This window comes from Maniola jurtina, chromosome 13, assembly GCF_905333055.1.
Source record: "Maniola jurtina chromosome 13, ilManJurt1.1, whole genome shotgun sequence".
Taxonomy (NCBI): Eukaryota; Metazoa; Arthropoda; class Insecta; order Lepidoptera; family Nymphalidae; genus Maniola; species Maniola jurtina.
The window spans coordinates 14757424-14776200 of record NC_060041.1 but is presented as its reverse complement, the minus strand read 5'-3'; the positions used below and the strand labels follow the sequence as shown (position 1 = coordinate 14776200).

General features: G+C 40.8%; 1 long non-coding RNA gene across 1 annotated transcript in view; it reads left to right on the top strand.

Moving 5' to 3' along the window:
* Positions 1-410: 410 nt before the first annotated feature.
* LOC123870727 overlaps positions 411-18777 on the top strand; it is a 90767-nt gene continuing 72400 nt past the window's right edge. The window contains exon 1 of the long non-coding RNA XR_006797136.1: positions 411-1010. This is a non-coding gene — a long non-coding RNA (uncharacterized LOC123870727). The remainder of the gene's footprint in view (positions 1011-18777) is intronic.

Genomic DNA, 18777 nt, shown 5'->3' with positions numbered 1-18777 from the left:
TCCCGGGGACGGACATAGGCTACTTTTTATCCCGGAAAATCAAAGAGTTCCCGCGGGATTCCTGAAGACCCAACCACTTAACCGATTTGTATGTTTGGTACCGAAGTAGCTTGCGTCCCTGTAATCGAAATAGGCAACTTTTTATCCCGGAAAGTCAACCATTTCCCACGGTATCTATAAAAATCTAAATTCACGCGGACGAAGTCGCGGGCATCCTCTAGTACAACATGAAAGGATCTTTTCTCTCTGGAAATACGGAACCCTAAAAGCATGAAGTAGGGCGTAGAGGAATTTCAAACGAAACGGAGTTGAACATTATGGAATTCTATGTTTCTGGACAAATTGTAAATGAAAGTCGTGTCCAAAATCTTGGTGGCTACGGCGTGCACCTAACGTAGGATGCCTCACTTAGGCATAAAACGCTCTGCGAGGTCGGGGATACAAGGTTACGTCGCCGCTCGGCGCAAGAGTCGACCGCCGCCATTTGGTCCGCGCGACTCGACCGCGCCGCATCCAGCCCGGGCCCGCCCCGGCCCGCTCCCGGGCCTGCGCCCTCCGCCGCCCCGGACGAGCGGCCGAGCTGCCTGCGCCCGCCGCGCAGCACGTGTCGCCACGGCTCGGCCCCCTCCCGGCCGAGCCGAGTGCTGCGAGCCCTCGTCGGGGCCTGGTCCTCGGCGAGGCGCGCCGAGCGGGGACGCGCGGGCGAGGCGCGCGGTGGCGCCGCGCCGCGTAGGCCTAAACTCACGGCTCCCGCGCGGCCGCGCCAAATTTTCGCAAAACTATCGAGCTAAAACATCCAATAAGATTCTTATAGGCCTATTTAGTGAACGCTCGATTCTGGATCTTCGGACGCCGGACTCTGTGATTGAAGTGGATTTTTGAAAAAAATCGCGACATTTCAACGATTTTGAATACATTTAGTGAAGTGCCAGCGCTGGGCCTCGGAGCGTGCGAGCGGAGCGGAGCGGCGATTGCGTCGTCGGATGGTTTGTGCACGATCGCTCGAGCGGGTAAGCCAGTCCTATATTTTGACCATTTTAATATATTTATATCAGTAAATAAATATATTGTAAGTACCTAATATTACTGATTCCTCAAAACTATTTTTTTTTGAGTCGAATCACGAATCACAATGACCGTCTCTACAACCTTTAAATCCAAAAGGAGATGGTGCTCACTGAAAGAATTTCTAAAATCCCTAAAAACAATTACTTAGTAAATCACAGTAAAATATATTTTGTAAGACGCCCGTCACAAAATGTGTAGAGGCACCAATATACACTGCTGATGATTGGTAAAAGATCTTATTAAAATCTGTTGATCTCTAATTTAAGTTAATGTAAGTTATAATAAACTTTATTTTTTGAGTATTTTATTTTAATAATAAACTTGTGTATTAAAAAATAAGATTTTTTGAAATTGATGTTATTGTTTAGAACACTAAAATCAGTTTCCGTACTTAGAGCTAAGATAAAATAGGTACAAAAAGAACCTCGGCGCATCCCCGGACAGGTGACAATGCCTTCCATACAGTCATTTGGCCCTTACACGATACACGACTAGTCAGTCGACTTGGCATCTTTAAAGTTACGTAGCTCTTCACAATACTTGTAAATGTCTTTTAGCCAAAATAATAACTTAAATGGATAAAAAATCTAATTTAGGAAAAGCTTTATCATGAACTGTGGACGTATCGCATGATGTTTAGGTAGGTTAAATACTAAAAACGGAAATTAGAAATGAATTGGGGTTTTTCAGGTAAAATTATAATGAAATCCAAAAACATGGATAACTAAATCTAAAGTTACCTAGGTGTATATAAGCAAGTAGGAGTATAAATGTATTAATGTTGAAAATGAAAAATGTCTAGATAGGTATGGACACCGTATCCGAATTTTTTGGCAATGCATTTTTTATAGACATTTTTCTGTAAAAATAATTGAATCCTGAAGTAAATATTACATAATATTACCTACTTACAATTCAACTTATACACAGCCAAATACCTATACATATAAGTAAAATTATATGTTTTGACGATTCAAAAGCACTTTATAAAAGTTTATTTAAATAAAACTATGTACCTACCTACACCTACCTACAATGTAAATATATATTTTATTGAAATAAACATTAACAAGTAGGTAGGCAGGGACTTTGGAACGCCAAATGCATCTACCGCTTGACTAGACTACCTCGCCGTTCCTACCGAGAACAACCAGCAAGAAACTCGGTGGTTGCTCTTTTAAGAAATTTGTTATACAACATTATGCATTATGTCATGTTTAAAAGCATCCAATCGGTGTCGTACATACTTCACTTAAGCGGAATTCACATTACGAAATTAGTGGCATGAAATTAGTTTCAAGACGTTGATTTCATTATCAATTGCACGTGTAAACGTCCACTAATTTCGTAATGTACCTAAATTCCGCTTAATAATAAACACTGCAAATAGGTATTTTTATTAACTTTTTCTTAATAATAATAATCTTTTTATTTCAAGCTACTATGGCTCAATTTGTTAGTATACAGATATTTAAAAACCTAATGTTAGTACCTACCGAAAACTACATATATTCGTGGCAACAGACAGAAATAAGTACAAAGGTGGCCTCACCAACACTTTAACAATCAATTTTTTAAATAGAAATTATACTATACGTGGGCTAGGTAGGTACCTAATTTATTTGCTAAAATGTGGTCAAATAACTATTTGGTCACGTATAATTTTTCCTGAAACATTTAGGTAGGTAGGTATAATGTTGCATTTTTTAAAACTGTCTCATAAATGATATTATTTAATAGTAAGTTTAAGTAAATTTGATTTTCCTTTAATTGATTAAATAAAAATATTTCCACTTAATCAATATTATAAAAATAATAAAAACTTATATTAAATTATTGTTATTGTTATTTTTTATTAATTTTTTTTTGTATCAGTTAATATTGGCCCATGTTGGTTAACTAAAGTTTTTAAAACTGTTTAATTATTGCAAGTTACCTACTTAGGTACTTAAAATTAATGTAAAACATATGTGTATTTTGACAAATTATATAAGTTACAACTCAAAATTACACATCATATTATGTTTCAGTAAGAAAATACCAAATTAGATAGGTACATAGATTCTCAAATTATCCTTTTAAGAAATAAATGCTTACATGATTTCCTTCTAAAAGTATTTGAAATGTAAGTAATTTCAAGGAAAATAACTATAGGATTAAAAGCGATATTATCTTACTTTAGGCCTATTTGTTGAGACCGCCTTACTATACATTATAATACCTACCTGGGTAGCGATCTACTTGGGCTACATTTTATAATAAGTACAACTATGTCTTCATGGTATATTAATATGGTGGTAAGTAATGTGTACCTAACATCCTGTCTACCTACCTAGGTTGGTAAAATAGGGCTTTTTAATTAAAAAAATTGAAAAATAAAACCTAAAGCGTTAAGTATTTATCTAAGTACTTTGATACCTACCTACTGAAATAATGATTTTTTTAATTTCGACATTTTCTTCAAGTGTAGGTCGGTACAACACTTAGATAAACTAATAAATTATGTATTAAGTACCTACTTACAAGCTGATGCCCGCGAGGTTTTAAATATCCCGTGCGATCTCTTTGATTTTCCGGGATATAAGTAGCCTATGTCACTCTCCAATTCCACTTAAACCATGCAAAAAATCAGTCGACCGTTGCTCCGCTGTGACGTGATTGAAGGACAAAATAACAAACACTTTCGCATTTATCATATTATGAGTAGTGCAGAAGTACTTATAACCCTATCTTGTGAAATGTTCTGAATTATAACGGAATCCATATTGAATTGCACTGAGAAGTTTAGGTAGGTTTACCAATTTTTTTTTATTAAAAGGTATAAGATCACAAAAAAAAGAATCAGCTTAAATTGGTGTTAAAAAAAGTTCTGGATAAGTAGCTAATTGTTGCTACTAGCTGAGCTCCAACTTCGTCTGCGTAGATTTAGTTTTTGAAAATCCCGTGGGAACTCTCTAATTATCCGGGATAAAAGTAGCCTATGTCCGTCCCCGGGTTGTAAGCTAACTCTGTACCAAATTTCATCAAAATCGGTTAAGCTGTTGGACTCTGGAAGGCTAGCAGACAGACAGACAGAGATAGGCAGACAGACAAACGGATAGACAGGCAGACAGACACACTTTTGCATTTATATATGTATAAAATATTATTATGGATTGGTACTGTAAGGCATTTAGTTCAATCAAATTATTGATTTAATGCGACATACATTTTATTCTAAAGTGTCATCCTTTAGTTTGCAGTCGGTCATTAGTGCTCTTAGCTTATGAATTCATTTAAAGTTTGGTAAATAAGGAGGTCATCTATTTATCAAAAAAGCTTGGTAAAATAAAAACGACGGCCAGGTACGAGTCAAATTCGCGCACCGGGGGTTCCGTACAGTCGTATTTTTTCGACATTTCGCACGTCAAAAACTATTATGTATGAAAATATATAAAAATCTGTTTTAGAATGTTCAGGTACAGTCCTTTCATATTATGATACCCCACTTAGTATATTGATCTTACTTTGAATGTTGAAAATACTAATTATTATTTGTTCATAAACTCTTTAGGTATTTTTTTTTTTTGTGATGTAATCACAAATTCACGGTTTTCGGATTTTTTCCCTTACTTTTTCTATAAGACCTACATACCTGCCAAATTTCATGATTCTAGGTCAACGAAATGTACCTATAGGTTTCTTGACAGACATAACAGACAGACAGACAGAGAAGTGAATACGGATTCCTTTTTTCCTTTTGAGGTACGGAACCCTAAAAATAAAGTCTTTAACTAGTCCCACACATGAAAAAGGTATCGGATTTTTTTTACCCTAGTATGTGAGGTATCATTTGTTTAGAGCTCATTGAGTAAAGTTAGAATATATGTTTTATCTTGTTTTTATCTTTAAATAACAAGGAAATGGAGGGCCTCCATAGTTGACAGTTTTAGTCCATTCTTGTGACGGGGGCTATCTCAAAAACTAAACTAGTTAGCAATATTCGATTATTTTATTTATTTATTTATGTACCATATTTAAATTAAAAATACTGAAAACGATTTATCTATTAGTTTGTACGCTGTGACCAAAACAAACATTTTTTGAGTTTTTCATTCACGGTTAATTGGTATGTTCTGGCTCGGAAAAGAAATATTTCATTCTTCCAAAACATGTATGATGTTCATAATTATGTACGGAACCCTAAGAGAGCGAGGCCCGACTCGCACTTGACCACTCTACTGGCGTCATTTAATATACATAATACTATATATCCACGCAAAATTACAGCTTTCTCTCTATGAGTCTCTAAACTACATATTATATAAATGCGCGGACGGCGGCGGCCAGACAGACGGCAAACTGCAAGGGTTCCTTACTGACTATGGAGCCCTAAAAATGTAATTGTGCTTGATAGTTAAAAAGCAAGATAAGCCGCAGCCAACAGGTAGTGTTTATTCGAATTGAACTCAAATATTTTTTTCTATGTAGCTTTAGATCCCGGATGCTTTTTTGCGGCGAATGTCAAAATACTGACTCGTGATATTATTGAGTATCCCCACATCCGCAATCCACTAAATCCATACCTACTATAATATTATAAATACGAAATGTGTCTGTCTGTTTGTCGGTCAGTCTGTCTGTCTGTCTGTCTGTCTGTCTGATAGCTATTCACGGCCCAACAGATTTACCAATTTTGATGAAAGTTGGTACAGAGTTAGCTTACATTCCAGGGAAGGACATATTATGCTATTTTTTATCCCGGAAAACCTAAGAGTTCCCCCGGGATTCTTATAGCACCATCCTTTTAAACGATTTATATAATATTTGGTACAGAGGTAGCTTGCATCCCAGAAATCGGCATAGGTAACTTTTATCCCGAAATATCAAAGAGTTTCCACGGAATTTTCAAATCCACGCGGATGAATAGTCGTGGCCATATTCTAGTACCTAATAATATAATTAATGCGACAGTGTGTCTGTCTCACAAATGTGAAATAGAAATAGGTATGATTACATAAACTAACGAGCATAATTCGACAAAGATATTATGGACTAAGAGCCAGCGCGTGCCAGACCTTCGTTATTTTATAAAAGCTAAAAGTTTGTCTGCGTATTGTCCCCGACACAGGGAGGAACGATTAGCGACTATCTATAGTCCGCGGACAAAGCCGCGGGATTGCGCTAGTGCCTACTAGACTAATGGTTAGCTACAGTACAGTGGTGAGGTGTCTAGACAGGCCCTCTCACGAGAGTGCAAAGTGCGGTGCGTCGACGGCAGCTGCAGAAGCCGACGGTCTTCAGTTTGATAGCCGCGACCAAAAGCTCTTGCGTTCTTTGCTGATCTAGCTAAATATAAAATAGTTCATACTTTTGCTTTTAAGTAGTATATTTTAATCCAATTTAAAAAGTAAATGGTCAAGTTGGTTCGAGTCTTTTTTGAAATAAATAAATCCATACTACATATAAGTATGGGACTTGTATGTATATACTTATATTATATCATCCATACTAACAAGGCCGTAGCCAGGAATTGGTTTCGGGGGGGGGGGGGGGGGGGGGTATATATATCTAGTAATACTATAATACCTAGTTGCCTAGTGGAATTTTACCTTTCAATTTGACAGCAAGATAGATTGTAACAAAAAATAGGAGCGCGAGCGCAGCGAGCGCAATTTTTTTTTTGTTTAACACAGATAAAAAAGCGAGAGATGAACAAGCTCAGCCATAAAACATGTTGTGTTTTAAAACGCCTCACTCTACTTTTCTCTTGAAAAATAAAGATTTTCTAGGGATATTCAAAAATGTAAACCCATGCGGACGAAGTTTCAGGGTATGTACTACAATAACAACTAATAGAATAAAAGCGCGAAATTTTTATTAATTGTATTTACAAAATATCTATATTTATATTAGCGAAAGTCCTTTTCAGGACTTATCTACGTACTACTCAGTGGTAGCTTGCATTGTATAGGTATTATATCCCAAAACATCAGAGTTTCCACGGGGTTTGAACGAAGTTCCGGTAATCAACTAATAAAATATAAAAGCGCGAGCGACGCAAACGCAAATTTTTTGATAGATTTACAAAAAGCTTGTAAATTCGAGAACTAGTATATTATGCATTTTGAAAACAATTTCTCTTTGTCTGGAATTTCGGATGGGGGTTTGAACCCCCAAACCCCCCTCCCCCCTGGCTACGGCCATGCATACTAATATTATAAATGCGAAAGTGTGTCTGTCTGTCTGTCTGCTACGTTTTCACGGCTCAATTTTTTGACGAACACGAACCGATTTTAATGAAATTTGGTACCTACAGAGTTATAGCTTACATCCCGGGGACGGACATAGGCTACTTTTTATCCCGGAAAAGCAAAAAGCTCCCACGGGATTTTTAAAAAACGTAGATACCCGCGGAGGGTGTCGCGGGCATCACCTAATAATAAATAAATAAAAGTTTATGTGACTCAACAAAATAAAGGATAAAAATTAAAATAAGGTTTTTCGGCTCATTTTTCATGTTCAGGAGATGCACTGATTATTTTTCAAAAATTAAATTATATAATGTCTGTGTAGGGGTAACAGGTTTCTATAAAGCGGAATTTACATTACGAAATTGGTTTCACGACATTAATTTCATTATCAATTGCACGTGTAAACGTGTACGACCGAGAATCTTGAAGGTAGGCCTTATAGCACCAGTTAAGGAAACAATCCGAAAACCGTAAATTTGTGGTTAGGACGTCACAAAAAACAAAATGTGATGAACAAATAATAATAAGTATATTCAATTTTCAAAGTGAGATAACTATACCAAGTTGGATATCATGTTCAGGTGAAAGTTTGTGTGTATGTTTGTTACTATTTCACGCAAAAACTGCTGGAATTGGCTGAAATTCGGGATGGAGATAGATTATACCCTGGATATATACACTCTGGGACATACGCTACCTACTTTTTGTCCCGGAAAATCAAAGAATTCCCACGGAACTTTGAAAAACCTAAATCCACGCGGACGAAGTCATCACGGGTGTCAGCACTAGTAAGATTATAAAAGAATGAGGGCGGCATCCTTTAGCTACTTCACTTTTCATGACATAAAAAACATACTTTCATGACATATAACGCGCCTATCAGCTATTATGAAGTGGCAGAAATACATAGAACACCCTAAGAATAAATAGTTTAATGTAAGTGAGTCTATTTATCTATTATCTATCGTATCCCTCGCCCGGAGCCGCTCCTGCGCCAATAGCCGTACACACACCTGTCATAGATAACACCACACTACTTAATCACATTCACCCTTTCACTCCATTGACTCAAGTTCTACTGATTTTTTTAGGGTTCTGTATCTCCACAGATAAATTAACCCTTATAGGATCACTTGTCTCTCTGTCGTGTGTGTCAATACCTATAGTTTCCGTTGACTTAGAATCATGAAATTTGTCATTTATGACGGAACCTAACATATCTCCTATCTTACCCACTTTGGGGTCATAAACATATTGACTTATTTTATAACCCCAAAATACTCATAAATAAGATTCATGAGTTGGCTTCGTCTAGCTCTCCGGTACATCCAACGTCTAGACGTTATGACGTCATGCCAAATCCAATATGGCGATTGACAAATGGTAATATTATATGCTAAAAAAATGAAATTGGGACATACATGTATCGATTAGGTATCAAAATGAAAGGTCTCATTGTGTAGATTTTGAAAATACAGTTTTATTCAGAAAAAAAGATCCTTTCTTCTATTATGGTGGTGATATTGTACGGGAGCTGTGTCTGTGTGCTCGACCGTAGCAATAGGGAAATTTCCCTTCCGAGCGACGTTGTGCTCGGTAGCGCCAGCTGGGCCGACGGTTGTGCGTTGAATCTTTTATATATAGTGCAATTTGGTAAACGCTCTGACAATGCGATTGAAAGGTGCGTGTTTCTCCTTGAGTTTCCAATTAAGCTACCCGTGCTGCCATCTAGGCCGTGGGTCATGAGTTATCAGGCTGGGGTTTGTGTATCGAGCGTTGTTGATTGATTGGGTTTAGAAGCGACATCTGCTTGTGAATGTGGCAACCGCTACATCATTTTAAATAGTAAAGTTTTCAAGACAGGCGGGTCTAGTTTTTAGGGTTCCGTAAGAAAGAAACCTGGCAGGATGACTTCGTTGTCTGTCTGCCTGTAAAGACCCGCCAAAGAAATCAAAACCTATAGGGTAGGTACTTCTTGACTCCTGTTGACTTAAAATCATGTCTTATATCTAGCATAATTAAGTAGATCTTAAAGAGAAAAATCTAAAAACTGTGAATTTGTGGTTCCATCGCCAAGAAATGTGTTACTTCTTGTGACGATGGTACGGAACTCTTCGTGTCCAGTTTGTACTTGACTGTTTTTAAATTTTGTTCTGTCGAAATACGCTTTTCTACAGACAGACGCCTTCCGGACTTCGCTCTTAAAAAGGAATTTACATTACGAAATTAGTGGCACGAAATTAGGTTTATACGACATTAATTTCATTATCAATTGCATGTATATACTTCTGATTTCGTAGTGTAAATTCCACTTTAACTATGAGTAACTATGTAGTGGTCTAGCGAGGAAGAAATAGACCTGTCATAGACGCAGCACATGGACACTGGACAGTAATCACATTCACCCTTACACCAAAACAGGTTCATTGCGGCATGGGAGTGTCCTTGACCACGAGGGTGCGAAATTCCTGTTCAAGGTCCAGGAACCTGTCTCCATTGAACGCGCCACATCCAACTAGTTCGGTCGGCCGGCCGCGCTCGCGCGAAGGCCGGTGCGGCGCTAGCACGGCGCCGGCTACCGGCTCATTTACATCATACAGGCGGGCTCGATACAATAAACAAAATATACTTCATGCGAATAGCTACTAACTTTGAATCGGCAAAGGTCTCTCTGTCAGTAAGATCCGGTCAAGTGCGAGTCGGACTCGCACACAAAGGGTTCCGTACCATCGTACAAGAAAAACACTTTTTCTAGGGCTCTGTGCCTGAAAGGGAAAAACGAAATCCTTATAAGATCACTTTGTTGTCTGTCTCTCTGTCCCTCTGTCGTGTCTGTCAAGAAAACCTATAGGGTACTTGGCAGGTAGGTAGGTTTTATAGCACAAGTAAAGGGAAATATCCAAAACCCGTGAAATTACAAAAAAAAAATATTGTTTCAATTTTCAAAGTAAGCCAACTATACCAAGTGGGGTATCATATGAAAGGGCTTTACCTGTACATTGTAAAACTGATTTTGATTTATTTTTATGCATAATGGTTTTTAATGTATCGTGCAAAATGTCGGAAAAGATACCCGAGTACGGAACCCTCGGTGCGCGAGTCTGACTCGCACTTGGTCGGTTTTTATTATGATGTAACTACAAATTGACGGTTTTCGGATTTTTTCCTACAGCAGTTGTGCTGTAAGACATGTATATTTATACGCTCCTGTAAGAAAGTGTTTGGACCAGTAGATACGTGGCCAATAAAAAATGCGACTAGACTATCTGGCGTCTAGCTAGCGCGTTAGCATGCGGCGCAGGTCTCGCCGTACGGCAAACTAGTTAACGAGCGATTATCATATTGCTAGGGTTCCGCAGGCGGATAGAGCCCCCCCTTTTTTTTTTGTTCTCGTGAGGAAAATCCGTCATGGATACCACCGACCACGGCGGAGCACAGTGGTTATATCGGACTCATACCGACTAAAAACCTCACGAACTTCCATCCCACCGCTGATGACGGAGCACAAGGACCGTAAACACCTCGTTACTCCGCCAGCGGATACCCCCTGAGCAGACCCACCACTGAGACACTACGTGCCCCCAAACACCGTTAGAGGCATGCCGGAACCACAGCATGCCAACTAACCCGAGGACCACACAGTGAGCGACGGACCGCCCCGTGTCCATCACCCACAGGTCCTCCCGAGGGCTAGGGTTCGCGGGAAGGGCAATTCCCTTTCCACTTTCTCCATCCTCAACATCTCCCTCGCCCGTCACCAAACTGGACAGGCGAGAGACCGGTGGGGCAGCCAGTGACTGGATGGGTGATGAAGCCCCATCACCAACCACCCAACACAGCCACACCCTCCGCTCGTGGGGCTATGCCCCATGGGTGCTTCTACTGCGCCCTCTGCTCGGGACACTCAGGACGCGCGGACAATACCCCCTCCCCGCCAGGTCAATTAGCTATGGCTAACAATATCCCATAAAGAGAAATCGTTGACCATAATACCAGGGTACACCGGCCCAAGCGCTGCTCTTCCCGAAAGGGACTCGCGACACTCAGGCACACGACGAGGTTCCTACACTACGTCACAGCTTACATATACTGACTCGCATTCGGCTGCGAATTATAAAGTGCCGGGTGGCAACTGGCACCAACAAGCTATTGGAGTTGGTTAGCATCGATGATAGCCTAGTGGTTGTAGGTTAGAGCTTCAAACAGAGGTAGTCGGGGGATCCGGGGATCCGTTTCGAGCTCTCTCTTTTCTTTCTTTCTTTCTTTGTAGAGAAAACCTGCACGCCTGAGAGTTCTCCACGATGTTCTCAAAGGTGTCTGGAGTCTGCCAATCGGCATTCGGCCAGCGTGGTAGACTGCGGTCTCCCTTCTCATCTTGTTATGGTCAAATTCTGAGAGGAGACCCAGTAGTAGAGGTGCTCAGTAGTGAGCCGGCGATGAGTTGATGCGCAAGTTCACCGCATTATTATTATCCCATAAAAATCCTCAATAGCTCATCGGTTAAAGGAGCAACTCAATTCTGAAAGGTCTGCGGTTCAACCCCGCCCGTTGCACTATTGTCACACCTACTCCTGAGCCCTGTCACAACCTTCACGTTTAGTTGTAGGGAAAAGGGGAATATTAATCATGATGCTATTCCCCACTCTATTAAGTAGCTACCTGAGTTCAACTATTTAGTCTCAGTAGTTCAACTACATCTAAATCCTTCTAAACTACTTTTGAACTGCTGGGTAAAAAGGTCTCACTAGTTCAACGGTTGAACTTATCAGTTGAAATAGGGGGAAGGAGTCTGATAAACATGTCTAATATGTTTCTTTCGGAAAGGACAAGTAGCGATTTCCATCACCCTCACAGCTATTAGTCTCGACTCGTGAGCTGTGCGTTGTGCGCGACAGACGCGTGTACGGAACCTCGGCGCACGTGGCGCGCCACGCACTTGGCCGGTTTTGCAATTGATTTGGTTACGTAATCCTGCGTACAGGTCGTGTCGTGTCGGTTGGGCTCGGTCGGCACTCGCCAGTGGGCGGACGGAGTGCTGCTGACGACGGAGGGTCACCGCGGTGCGTGGACCTCTGGGACTCTATAAACAATCGGATTTTTAAAAATCTCGAGAGTCGCACACAAAGGGTTCCGTATCGTGGCATCAACCATTCGCACAAGAAATAACATCCTATAGATAGGTAATAGATTTTTTACCGTTTGCCCATAGGGCCCTAAAAAACGGAGCCCTATTAATTAATGTCATTCTAATGTCTGTTTGTCTGCCCATCCGTCTGTCCGCCGGTCAAGTCTCTAGCTCGTAGACGAAAGGAGTTACAGATCTGAAATATTTTTTTTAATGCGTTTCAAAACTTACCCTAGCATGTCAGGCGTCATTGTTGAGAGCTCGTCGAGTCATGCTCTACTCATTTTTTTTTAATCTTAAGAAAAAGAAATGGGTGGTCCTTAAAGTTGTCACTTTTAGGCCATTTTGTTACGAGGGCAATCTCAAAAACTAAACTAGTTGGGGATATATATGCTACGGAATAAGTATGCTATGTACGCATATATGTATTATGTATGTATGTATGCATATACTGTATTTAAATAACAAATACTGGAAACAACGATTTATGAAGTAGATGGTAAGCTGTGAGCAAAACCAACGAACATTTTTTGAGTTTTTCTGTCACAGTGTATTGCGATGATCTACAAGCTCGGACAAGGAATATTTCACACACCCAAAGTATGATGTTCATAATTTTGTATACGGAACCCTAAAACAGTGAAGGCCGATTCGTATTTGACCGGTTTTAAAAATCAGACGGACGTTTCCAGTTTCGCATTTATAATTACTAGTCATGATCAAGCCATCGCCGGCTCACTACAGAGCACGGCTTCCTCTGCACCGCTCCGGCCGAGTGCGGATTGTAGTATGTGGTATGGACGGTTTATTCGTTATCGTGTTTCAACAACACTTGGCAAGTAGCAAGAATGCAGCGCACGCAGCACGCCCACCGCCACGCCACATTCACATCCTGTGACGTCACCCGCCACGTCACACAGCCGCTCCAGACGGTGAAAAAATACTTGGGGTCCGAGTGTTAGCTCACTGCTTGTTGCGTTGATAACGGTGCCGGCCTGATAACGCTTTGTACATATTGACCCTAAAATGTATTGCGGTCTATGAAAACAACAAATAAACTGGTCAAGTGCGAGTCAGACTCGCGCACCGAGCGTTCCGTACTCGCATTTTGCACGATAACTCAACAACTATTGTGCATAAAAATAAATAAAAATCTGTTTTTAACCCCCGACCCAAAAAGAGGGGTGTTATAAGTTTGACGTGTGTATCTGTGTGTCTGTGTATCTGCCTGTGGCATCGTAGCTCCTAAAGTAATGAATCGATTTTAATTTAGTTTTTTTTGTTTGAAAGGTGGCTTGATCGAGAGTGTTCTTAGCTATAATCCAAGAAAATCGGTTCAGCCGTTTGAAAGTTATCAGCTCTTTTCTAGTTACTGTTACCTTCACTGGTCGGGGGTGTTATAAATTTTTAATTTACACTTGTAGAATGTACAGGTAAAGCCCTTTCATATGATACCTCACTTGGTATAGTTATCTTACTTTGAAAATTGAAACACATTTTAATTTTTTTCTGTGATGTAACCATAAATTCACAGTTTTCGGATTTATTCCTTAACTTGTGCTATGAGACCTACTTAACTGCCAAATTTCATAATTCTAGGTCAACGGGAAGGAACGGGAACGGGACGGGGATTCTATAGGTTTTCTTGACAAACACAACGGACGAACGGACGGACAGACAGACAGACGACAGACAACAAAGTGATCCTATAAGGATTCCGTTTTTCCTTTTGAGGTACGGAACCCTAAAAATTAATTAATTATGCATAAAAATAAATGAAAATCAGTTTGAATGTCTTTCATATTATGAGTCCCCACTTGGTGTAGTAATCTTTGAAAGTTGAAAATTCTCATTTTATTTGTTTACTAGAGGATGCCCGCGACTTCGTCCGCGTGGATTTAGATTTTCCGTGGGGACTGTTTCCGGGATAAAAAGTTGCCCATGTCTATTAAAGGGACGCTAGCTAGTAGCTACTTCGGTACCCATACAAATCGGTTAAATGGATGGGTCTTTAGGAATCCCGTGGGAACTCTTTGATTTTCCGGGATAAAAAGTAGCCTATGTCCGCCCCCTGGATATAAGCTAACTCTGTACCAAATTCCGTCAGAATCAGTTACACTGTTGAACCTTGAAAAGGTAGCAGACAGACAGACAGACAGACACATTTTCGCATTTATAATATTAGTATGGATGGATGAATACATTTAATTTTTTTTCGCGATGTAACCAAAAATTCACGGTTTTCGGATTTTTTTCAGTAGTACAGGTACAGAAGCGAGTGCACGAGTCTGATTCACACTTGGACAGATTTTTTGACAGACATTTCCGAATAATATGCGGCTAGCCTAGAAGTATGAGTTATGACAAACATGGCAAAAGTAACGAAATAGAATCGCGTCCCCCACTAGGCGCTATCGGCGGGCTATCAGCAGCGGGGCGCCGCCGCGTCTCCGGGTGATCACCGCCATCACTATCACACCTATCACTCCTATCGGCTATCTGTTATCACTTACACGTGGAACGTATTGTCGCTGTCGTACAAACCGGTTAGTGGCCCAAGTATGCTTCTCTTATCGAGAGTTGTACATTTTTGTTCCATTTGCCGTGGAGACCCTGGGGCCACGGAATGCTAAAAAAAATTATGAGACATTTCATCGCTTTTAATATCGCGTTCATCTTTTGACAGAAGGCATTCGTGGCACCATTCCACGAGGGCATCTAGCTTTAAGTTTTATTGTAATATTTTCTGCATTATTCATATATATCATTCTTCTGGGACGTATAATATTGTAAAGTTGATACGTCAAAGTTTCCCTTCGTTTTGGTTTCTGAACCGGATGTACCCCTAACGGAATAAAAGAGGGGGCCCGTTACTAATTTGCCACCTTCTGTCATTGCATTGATGAACCGATTTAAATGCGGTTTTGAGCGAATGACCACCGCGCTGGCCGAGTGCGGAGGCAGACTTCACACAACTTTGAGAACGTTATGGAGAACTCTCACCCATACAGGTTTACTCACGATGTTTTCCTTCATCGTTAAAGTAAGTGATCCTTAATTTATTTTTAAAATGCACACATTACTCCGAAAAATAAAGGGTGCGAGGTTCGAGGATCAAGCCAAAAGAACATATTTTTAACCCCCGACCCAAAAAGAGGGGTGTTGTAAGTTTGACGTGAGTATCTCTGTATGTGTGTACTTATCTGTCTGTGGCATCGTAGCTCCTAAGCGAATGGACCGATTTTAATTTAGTTTTTTTTGTTTGAAAGGTGGCTTGATCGAGAGTGTTTTAAGCTATAATTGAAGAAAATCGGTTCAGCCGTTTGAAAGTTATCAGCTCTTTTCTAGTTTTCTTATAGAGGTTTTTTAAATTTTGAGTTATTGACCAGAATGTAGATTAATTCCTTTATCTGAATGAAAAATGAGTTGGAAACAAGCGTTGTTGTGAGCCAATTCTCAAATAGCCTTTGATGGAATAATTGGTGTGTCGTCACACAGCGCGGCCGCTGTGTGGGGGACTCCGCTTGCAAGTTTGCAAACGGAAAATCTAGCCTTCCTAATCAATCAATCAATCAGCCTGTTTCGTCCGCTGCTGGTCATAGGCCTTGCCAAGAGCGCGCCACCACACACGGTCCTCCGCCTTCCTCATCCACCCACTTCCCGCTACCATCCTAAGGTCGTCAGTCCAGCAGGTTGAAGTTCGAGCCACGCCACCCCCACCAGCGTACCCCACCACGTCTACCCCAGCAGCCATCGGTTCTGCGACAGACATGACCGGCCTACTGCCACTTCAGCAGACTAATTCGTTGAGCTATGTCGGTCACTTTCGTTCTCCTCTCGTACGGATTTCCTCGTTACGTATTTCGTCCCTCAACGAGGCAGCTAACATAGCCCGCTCCACAGCGCGCTGAGCGACTTCGCACTGTGGACGAGGCCAACTGTCAGTGTCCACGTTTCGGCGCCATGCCTGCCTAATACCTATCTACCTAGATTGTACTATAAGGAAATAAAATGTTTGATTACGAACTAAATGCATCGGACTTCAAGTGTTATTTTAAATTAGCAACTGTAACGTAACGTTTCTTAAAAATACCGTGGGAACTCTTTGATTTTCCGAGGTAAAAAGTTTCCGATGGCCATTTCCTGGACGCAAGTTACCTCTGTATCTTTCATATGAATTGATTAAACGGATGGGCCTCTAAGGCTGAGGTCTATAGAGTGTACTTTGACTTTGTTCAGACTAAAACGAGACGGTTTTATGTCAGCAGTATAGCGCTGTCTCGTTTTAACAATGTCTCAAGTCTAAGCAAAATCAAAGTACGCTCTCTAGATCTCAACCTAAGTGACCGCCGCGTTAAGCGGAATTTACATTACGACGTTAGTGGCACGACATTAATTTCATTATCATTTGCATGTGTAACGTTTCGTTCCACTAACGTCGTAATGTAAGTTCCGCTTTAGGCCAAGTTAGTCCCATGGAACGGGCAGCGCGCAGAGCCGGCTGCAGTTGCATGTATGCTAGGCCTAGCGCCCCACCCGAGGCGAAGGACCAATGGGGAACGGCCATGTTTCATTTATTTTTGACAGACAGCTTGGAAGGGACGCGGGGCCTTGTTTTTTAATTCGATCCGTTACTAGCGCTAGGGCCGGTTTTGTTCTTGTTGTGCTAATGTTGCATTTTATTTCACTTCACTGTGGCATTACAACTTGTGGTTACAACCTAGCGAAGTTTCATACCTACCCAAATTGATACAAAGAAACTCATTATAAGATAAACCTAATTCGTATTATAATCCGCCAACACAGAATCAAATCGAAATCAAAATGTACTAATTAGACGACCTCCCTGGCGCAGTGGCTGTTGTCTTATAAGTGGGAGGTCCTGGGTTTGATTCCCGGCAGGGGCAATATGGAATTTTATACAATTTGTCTGGTCTGCCTGCAAGCGATTTAGCGTACCAGTACGATGCTGTGTAAAAACCAAAGGGGTATGGGTTTAGTAAAAACTGCCATACCTTTACCAGGTTAGCTTACTTCTATCTTAGACTGCATCATTACATCACTTGCCACCAGGTGGGATTGCAGTCAAGGACTAACTAATATCTGAAAAAAAAAATTCGTGAGAAAAACTACTTGTGTCTTATGCTGCCAGCAAGAAACTCAGCAGTTGCTCTTTTCAAATCGTAAAAAGTTCATCAAGTGGACAACTGAAAGCTCGGCCGGAAAGCGTGCAAACGCTACTTTGCCCTCAGGGCATTCATAGCTTCGACTTAATAAGTTTGTAGATCATTTAGTGGTATGGTATAGTCAGCAACAAAGCTAAGTTTGCAGCCTCCCGCCAGTATAAGCGACACGCACAGCCGTCTTCCCACTTACAGAAGCAGTAACACCACGTAACACGCCAATGTGTGAACCATAGGTAAGTAAGTAGTAACATATCTGCAGGTACTTGTCGCCAAATCTGCACCGGAATAAGTGGCATGCTAAGCGTCGTCCTTGGAACCGAAACGTCCGCGTATCTGATAAGCGCGATCTACATACCTACTCGATACCTGCCCCGTTATCAATATTGACACACTTTCCCGTTACCTAGCTTCTTTTGTTTGTGACGTCGTTTCATGAGTGGGGTCATAGCACGTCATAGTGCGGCAGGCGACAGAGCTCGTCTTATATGATCAGATCGTTGTCTGTCTGTCTGTATGTCGTGCCTGTCAAGAAACCTATAGTGTACTTCCCGTTGACCTAGAATCCATGAAATTTGCCAGGTAGGTGAACCGTGAATAATTGTGGTTGCATCACAAAAAAATGTGTTCATGAACAAATAATTTTAAGTAGTATTTTCAACTTTTAAAGTAAGATTACTATATCAAGTGAGGTATGCTATGAAAGGGCTTTACCTGTAAATTCTAAAATACATTTTTATTTATTTTGATGCGAAACAGTTTTTGATTTATCGGTGCGCGAATCTGACTCTCACTTGCCCACCTTTTTTAAAGAACATCATCATAACTTGACATCGCCCTACCTCTCCAACAGATCAGACATTTGGACCCTTGATGGAGTACTCCTCGACTCACGAATGTAACAACTCCTCGCCTATACGTAGTTAGTCGAACGATAATAATCAGTGCTTCTGGCAAAGGCACAAAAATGCAGCTTCTATTCAAATACTGTATGTACGCGACGCGCGGCGGCCGACTCCATTCGCTAAAGCTCACAAAACTCATACTCCACGGAAATACAAATCATACTATTATAGATGAGAGAGTATATCTAATAAAATGATACGTACATTTGACGCTAGGTAGCGTGAGGTCACTCTGGTGATGAGGTCTGTTACGCCACAGGAGT